The sequence below is a fragment of the Atractosteus spatula genome, chromosome 22 (assembly GCF_055471065.1).
Source record: "Atractosteus spatula isolate fAtrSpa1 chromosome 22, fAtrSpa1.hap1, whole genome shotgun sequence".
In the NCBI taxonomy this organism is placed as follows: domain Eukaryota; kingdom Metazoa; phylum Chordata; class Actinopteri; order Semionotiformes; family Lepisosteidae; genus Atractosteus; species Atractosteus spatula.
In genome coordinates, this window is record NC_142727.1 from 17,278,582 (window position 1) to 17,286,906 (window position 8,325).

Genomic DNA, 8,325 nt, shown 5'->3' on the forward strand with positions numbered 1-8,325 from the left:
GTCAGTGTGTCTGCAGATGATCCAGGTGTTTTTATATCGACAGCTGAAGAGGTGGGGAAAGGTGTTTGTTTGGTCTAGTTTAACCAGTAACCAGCTGGATTTGCTCCAGTCTCTCTCTAATGCTGTCCTGTGTACGTGAGAGGTCTAGAAGGCAGACAGAAATATCATGTTGACTTGTGTGTTGATTATTTAGTTGTTAAACCGTTAATAGTTATTTTCTTAGTCCTAGAATGGACTTACAAACAATATAGATTTTGACTTGGTGTTTATGTATATTATACCTGTACAGATCTTACACTCAGTCTCTTCTAGATCTCTTCAGTTTGCTGTATGTTATGTTTGTGTTGTCTCTTTCTCTGTTTATTCTTACGATTGCTAACTCGATATGTGATGGTGGTGGGAGGTGTTGTGCTGGACAGTAGATGATCTCAGGTGTAGTGAACTGTGTTGTGCTCTTTGATCCCTCTGTCTGAGCTGCTCCTACGCTGCTGTGGGTATTTTCTCAGGGCCAGCCTCTGGAGAATCTGTACCAGCCTCAGGAATGGACACCGATATCAGCCGGCTGTTCCTTCGCTCCTTCATTCCGATACTTCATTTAAATACTGTACTGTTGATCCACGTAATAAAACACTACCAATCAAACATTTAGTCTCTTGTTTTTTATTGTTGTACACTCAGGCTTTCTTTCCAGTGTCTGTGGCTGAAATCGAAGAGTTTCGGGGGAACTTCTGACATGAGCTCTGTGCCTGTTGACGGACGGGGATCTCATGGGGAACACTGGAAGAGTAGAGCTTAATTATCCGCATGCAATACAAGTCTAACTGTGTTCTACACAGCAGAGTCAGATATACCTACAGGCAGACGAGGGGGAGCCACAGCGACTCACTGAACCACAGTTCACAGTGAAGCAGAGTCCTGTGCAGTAGGCAGGACTGACACCCACCCTGAACAGTGTGCAGGATCACAGCAGTACCCAGTGCGGCTCCAAGTACCTGTACTATGCAAGAACATCATGAATATCAAATACTTTTCAGCCAGCAGAGTTGTCTTTATTACAGAAGGGGGCCTGTTGAGTGCAGGAGGAGTGAATCGCAGTTTTAAAGCTTTTTTTGTTTGGAGGGGGCGTTATTGAGTCTCGGCACTATGGCTCATCCTGTAGGATGCTGGGCTATGGGAGGTGAGAGTCTGGGTTCAAATCCGCGCGTCTCCGCACATCTCAAAACGTTTTATAAAATCCCGCAACAAAGTAGATGAGCAGAGATACTACTTTTAGAATTGCAAGAGGAGGAGGGATACTTTTTTATTTTTTTATTTTTTTTTTTCGTTTCGCGAATTTTTGCCAGATAAGTATGACCGCAGAGTTACTCCAGATTTGGCAGGAAGTATAGCTCGCTCAGCTAAACCCCGACTCTTCCCCATCTCCACCCCAAAGCCCCGGGTTCGAGACCCGCCTGGCTCCGCTGATATTTTTCTCACTAACTGAACTTGAGTTCTTCCGATTGGCTGTTGTTACCCCCACCTCTTCCACACGCTGATTGGATACTATTAACACTGAGCTCCGCCCTGCAGCACAGCCACACCCCCTACCTTCAGTCACCATGGTGACGGGACGCGTTCCCTCAGCCGCTCGGAGCGTCATCCTTCACCTACCGGGCTGCGAGTGTCCTCGGGCCGGCACGGCTCTCTACTCGAGGGCGGGGATGGAGGCTGCAGTCTAGGCCGCAGGCCAGCGCCTCCCGGCTCCCCGACAGTGACAGTGCCCGGAGGCTGGAGCGCTGCGAGCCGCTTGGTGTGGCTGTTTACAGGGGGACCCGATTGACGGCTCTCTACACCCCTGTACCCCGCCCCCCCCGCACCCAAACCCTGTCAGAATAATCAAACCAATTAACAATTAAACCGTTTATTACAGCAAATAAAGATATAAAGCAATGAAACAATTACAATACACAGCAGTGTGAGTATACCGGTATCCGCAGTCCCATCTCGGTCCCAGGTGTCTCTTAATTAGCTACCTTTTTCGTCCTTTTCGCGCTCATCAGGGGGTTCACGTTATAAATAGGGGCGGGTCTGTCCTCCAGCTCCTGCAGGTTGGGGTCCCGGTCCAGGGAGGGGAGGTGGGGGCCGCGGCCGCGGTGGGGGGGAGTCTGGCTGCCGGCCGGCCGGGAGACCGCGACTGGTACCTCGCTGCTCTCCCGGTACAGGCGCTTTGCTCGGCTGCTGGAAAAGAAAAAACAAAAAGCGTTTGAAATTCTCATACATGCACTAAACCTTTTTTGCAGGTTTCGCCAGAATAAGCAACGCTGTTCAAGGAGAAATTCATTCATAGCAAGTTTTACCTCTCTCGCTTTAACCTTTACAGCAGGACGGGAGCAGCCGGCGTGTCGAGAGCAAGGTAAGCGGTTTCTCTCTCCTCTCACACCGGGGGGTTCAGTCTTCACACCGGGTCTCACACGGCTGGGCTCCAGGGTCCTGCGGGCAGGTACCGGTAAGTCAAGCTACGAGCTTCCCCAGTTAGAGGCTGTACAGAGCGGTCGGCGCGTCTTCATGCAAACCGGCTCCGGAGGATGAAAACCCAGCCGGACCCGCAGCTGCACGTCGACCGGAACCACAAGGACCCGCTACCGTTGGACTCGCCGGGACCGGGAGTGGGCGATACCGGTAAGCGACGAAGCCCCTGTGAAAGTGGTTTTCAGTCCTAAACGGGTCTTGAAGCTGCGCTTTCCTGACCGGGTCTCTCGGCCTCTAGGAAGAAGAGACTCGGACCCGCCTGTGAATCCGCCGCGGAGCTCCGGTCACTCGGTATACGGGTGGGTCTGCGCTCAGGTCTCCACGCCGAGAAGGACCCGACAGCCGCCGTTTACAGCCCAGAGCCTCGCCAGGATACTGCACAAGCCTAGAATACAAACGAGAAAAAAGCGTATTATACAGGTAAAACGAAAAAAGAGTAAAAAACATCAATATGAAAGCTGTAGGTTCAATTTTAACACCAATTTTCTCTCCGCAGACTCGAAGCCACGAGTCCGCCCGTCCAACAGCTGCATCAAAGTAAGTTTCAAAATAATTCGCATTTAAAGCCCCGTGTTCTTGAACCGTCGTGATAAAAAAGCGCCCCGAAAGTGTCCGAGAGAAACGGTAAATTTTCGAAACTTTCTTTGTTTGCAAACTCGCTATTTAAAGGCGAAGAAGCGACCCGGCTGTCGGAACCGCTAAAGAGCCGCGGATTGAAGTCTAATTGCAGACTGACCGCACCTGCCTTCTCATTCAGACTCGGCCAATAGGGGCGGCGGATCCCGGAGCTGCTCGTCTCGGCTGTTAACCAGCGAGTTTTCAAACAGCCCGAGTGCAGAAAGTACAAGGATAAACCTTACTTGGTAAAAAGCTTTTAGGTGGAGCTACACAATTTGCAGCCCTTCCAGTGCACTGTACTGCAGTAATATAACACAACCAGCTCCCCAGTCCTAAATGTTATTAAAATCATGAATTCAACAGATTTGTGTTCAGTAACTGGAATGCAGTGGACTGGAGAGGCTGCACAGCTAGATCAAGGTCCCACCTTCACAGTGCAATACCCTGAGACAGGATAGGCTCCCACACTGACACTACACTGCCCACTCATGCTCTTTATCCACCTCAAGGCAATGCTGCTCACAGGAAATAGAGATCAGCAACAAGCAAGAGTCAATCCCACACTGGGGAAGGAGATGAGAAAAAGGTTCTGGCTGTGGAGTCACCTTGAGACCGAACAGGAGTCTGAAGAGGCTCGGAGACTGAAAACAATAGGTTCTCATTAACCAAGGTCAAGGTGTGTTGAGGTAAAGATTCTAATTCTCAGCACTTCTTAAACCAGGCTCAATATTTTCAGTTTATAATTTTCTTGATGATCTGTTAATGGTTCCTGCCCCTCACCTGCTTTCTGAAAGCATGCAAACCACACAGCAGCTCTCCTGCGGTTGTGTTGGGGTGAACTCGACTGTCGCAGGGGAAGGAGCCGTTTTCTGGAGATGTGGACCGAGTGAATGCTGTGGTTAGTGCGTGAACATTATTCAGACACCAGGACTCAGTAGTGACAGTGCTAAGGATAATTGTAGCTGACTTCTTCAGTTGAGAACTCCACAGCCAGAATAAATGTCCCTTTCAGTGGGGAATTCTCCCACACTGAGCACATTGAAACAAGCAGGCTTTTACTGCAGCCTGAACAAGCATTTCACTAAGAGCTTCAGCTGCCCTCACACCCAAAGAAAGTCAAATCTTTTTCATGGTCTAGAGCATTAATTCTAACAGCACAACATGCGAACAGATCACATTAATTCATCCCACTGCTCGTCACTGAGACCCCTCCTGTCAAGGTGTATTGATACAATGGAACACTAGATCATGCTGGGTTTCATTTCAAAGGTGTCCCGCATCTGCATGAATATTGCAATGTCAATTTAGGCTTTACAGTCAAGCAATATGTACTGAACACAATGGTAATTTGAGGGATTATTTTACTTTTGGATTCTGTGCACACATTTGATCATATTCCAGTAAAAACATCCTGTCTTCAGTCCTGCATATTGAAGTAAATAATGTCTGTGACCCATTGAGTTCACTCGGTAATCAACCTAGAAACTCCTGCTGCCACTGAGTACTTTGATCTTCAGGTGATCATACTTTAGTTATTTCTTTCTGTTCCACTGGATTGAAAGCTGAAAGCTAACTTGATCGTTGTAAGGTTTTTCACAGTTCTGCTCCTGATGACCTCCTTGGTTGCATTATGAATTATGACAGAATGCCACAACACCTGAATATTTGATGTGCATCCTCCAAGTTGAGATGTAGATGACATGTATGGTGTCTGACTAACACCACCTCTGATCCTAATCCTCACCCTGTACATGTGATCAACATCTGAGCTCAGGGGGGAGTGCAGAAGACATTGAGGTGTTGCTGAAGTATCTTGGCTCCGAATCCACAACACCCAGTACATTAGTGCTGATGGAGGTGTAAAGGTGCAGAAATCTCCTCATGATCTCCCCAGGCCAGGCCATGACTCACAGATGAGGTGCTGTTCTGTGGAGCATCTGCAGCTCCTTTCTGTCTGCACACTTGAACCTTTCATCTCTGTACTCGGAGCACATTCTGAAGCCTGGTGGAGGTAATGTCATGGCCTGGGGATGCATGAGTGTCTCCAACTGGTTCACTCATCTGTATTAATGCTGCTCATGATGGCAGCAGCAGAATGCTTTCTGTAGTTGACAGAACCACAGTCTCAAATGTAGGGGAAGATGCCTCCATACTTGCTGGAGAGTGATTCACCATGCAGCATGACAATAACTCCAAACAGCTAATCAATGCAACCAATGAGGTCTGCAGGAGAAAATAGAAACTGTCCAAGTCTGTCTGCAGATTTCAATCAAGTTGAGCATCGTTACTTGCTGAAGTACTTATTCAAGCAAGAGCACCTCAAGAACGGTAATTCCTCATCTCTGGGGAAGACCGGGAGTACAGGTGCTCATTGACTGACTCGTGCTCTGAAATGTGTGTAGAGTGAAGGTGTGCCAATAGGTTAGAACAGAGGATGAGGTTAAACTTGCCACCACTCCTACTGTTCATTGCTCACAGGGGACTGAGATTATAGATTGCCAAGGTGCGCAGAATCTGACTGATCTCTAGGGTGAGCTGTAGTGAATCCCCACACCAAGATATTATACAGGCACTCTCTCACTACACCAAGGGAACTTTTATTAATTGGCACTAATCCTGAATTCTGACATACACAATTAATCTGACATTGTGTGACTGCAACTCCATTTTAGGCATGTTTTCCGGTATCAATGTTCTGGATTATTGAAGGTGAGAGCTGAAGTCTGGGGCTTTGTAACACCTCCCTGTCTTCAGCAGGAACACCTCAGCCAGGAAGTCACTCCACATCACAATCAGCAGCAGTGTACATAGTGAAGAACACCAAAGCCCTAAACTCTCAGGAATAGACACCTCTGCAGCTGCAAAGTGGCTCAGATCACAGAGAACAGTGAGCTCATTGTGTCCAGACTGCAGGCAGCTATTGCCTCAGAGGGATCTACAACCACATGTGTCCCAGTCTTTCCTGTTTGAAGCGCAGGAGTTGAACTGTTTGTACTTGCATATGATCAAGTGTGTGCATTCAATTCCAGAACTGTATTCTACTGGCTACATTCATCTCCTTCTCACAAATAAAAATTGCTTGACTGTAAAGTTGTGGCTCATTGGGGTGGGGGGGTAGTGTGTGTAGACAGCGCGAGTCCTGCCGTATATACCAATGCAGGGGGCTGACGTGATTTGTTGTGTAGCTGAGGTCTCTGCGCCTTTGAGCAAACTGAGAACCAGATCTGGTCCTCGGGAGCACTTGATTAGTAGGAACAGCCCCTTCCCTGTAGCTCGCTGGAGCTCGGTTATTATAAAACCAATCCTCTCCACCAGCCTAGATCCCATGTATGAGCCAGTGCTCAGTAGCCCCGCACTGTCCCGGGACAGATGTGATGTCGGTACACTGCAGCCACACCTCGCTTTGTGTGACCCCGGTTCATACACATTGCTTAAAGCGCAACATTAGTTTTAGAAAGCCAAGACAGACCTGAAACGAAGCAAAAGTTTCCAACTTGAAAACCGGCAGCAGAATGCTGGTGTGCGTAGAACTAAATATTTTAAAATCTATATCATAAGAACCACAACCCAGGTCACGCAAACAAACCATGTCTCTGTAGCGCGATGTGAACAAACGGCGTCTTGTAGAGACTCACTGACCCCTTAGAGGTGACTGAATGTTAAAATTAATAAAACGTAAGTCGTGTGGCTTCTACCCCTGCATCACAAATAGAGCGTAAGCATCACCCGTCACATGAAGGAGACAGTTTGAAGGTCAGAAGCACACAGCCTTAGTTTCACTTTTCCCGACAGCAGGACGAGCCCGTGTCCCGCAAAGCGAGGTGTGCTGTACTGCCCAGTGACTCCCTGTGCTCCTCTGCCTGTCTCTCCTCACTGCATCTGCCTGCTGTCGCTGTCACTTACCTGTTTTTCTTGTGTTTCAGGTCTCCCCTGGCTGCTGTCCCTGCCGCCCGCACAGAACCCATCCCGCACCGACCAGACTGCTGTGGCTGGAAAGGAAATCACCACCACGGACGCGGTTACTTGTGATTCTGTAACTCGCTCTGTATTTGCTGTAACTCATTGTAACCAACAGTCTTTGATTTGTATGCTGCAACACTTAATAAAGAATTCAGAGTTCTGTCTTGTTTTCTTGGTAACATTATTTTAACACAAACATAAAACCGAAGAAAAGGAGGCACACGAACCGACCGCATGAATACTAATGAGGGGGCGTGGTTGTCAAGGGGCGTGTCGCATTATTAATGAGGGGGTGTGGTGCATTATTAATGAGGGGCGTCACTTATGCAACGTTATGCCGACCAATCAAAATGTTTGGCTTAAAGCCCACCCCCACAATTTTTACTCTCTAATGATTGGTCAAATTCCACAACCACGCCCATGTCCCGCCCCACAATCAATCTGATTGGGAAGGACTTAGGACTATGATTTTAAAGTCTTACTCCACGATTCTGATTGGTTGAAAGACATGTCAATCAAAACACCACACCCCCAACTATGACGCTGTTCTAAAAGGGTGTGTTTTTAAGATTGACAAGACATTAAGTCCAATCACAAATATCCGTCTCCAAGCCCTGCCCTGGGAGTGCTTTGTTTAATGCTAAAGACCTTTAATGAACTCATAAATAAACAATGTACTCATTATAATTACTTAGTATAATTTGAAATGTAAACTACAGAATAAAAAGTTAATCAGCAACCCCTTAAATGTTTTAAATTTCTGAAACATTTAAACATTTTAGATTAATGCGATGCAAAAGGCATCAAAATAGTTTCTTTAAAAACAACTTATCCAAGAAAGACAAATAATCAAGAATTAAAAGAAATTTGAACTTGATTTTTATTCAGTATAATGTAAACATACATTTTAGAACCTACAAAATCAAACTTTAAATCATTTTTTGCCGGTTGAAAAAGTAAAACAAATACATACAGTTCATATCGAAAAAAATTGTGAACAATTTTAATACAAATTAAAATGCAAATAAGAGTTTTAACGCCGACGTCTTACTAACAAAAAATAAACAGTATAACAGTTTTAGGCAGTTTTAGGTATTTGTTCGGTACAAGTAAACACGAAATATATCTGGAAAAAACACCATCCAATACAATTGCTTTTAAAATTAGTTCAATTTAACAACATACATATAATTAACTCATTATTATACAAGTAGCTGATGCCTGATTATAATATAAACA

General features: G+C 46.3%; 1 long non-coding RNA gene across 1 annotated transcript; it reads right to left on the reverse strand.

Annotated features, from left to right (window-relative positions):
- Nucleotides 1-2,026: 2,026 nt before the first annotated feature.
- LOC148816905 (uncharacterized) lies at nucleotides 2,027-7,234 on the reverse strand. Its single transcript, XR_016094728.1, has 3 exons — nucleotides 7,030-7,234; nucleotides 2,337-2,893; nucleotides 2,027-2,217 (listed from the first exon to the last, which is right to left on the reverse strand). It is a non-coding gene; the product is annotated as an uncharacterized LOC148816905 (long non-coding RNA).
- Nucleotides 7,235-8,325: the final 1,091 nt, after the last annotated feature.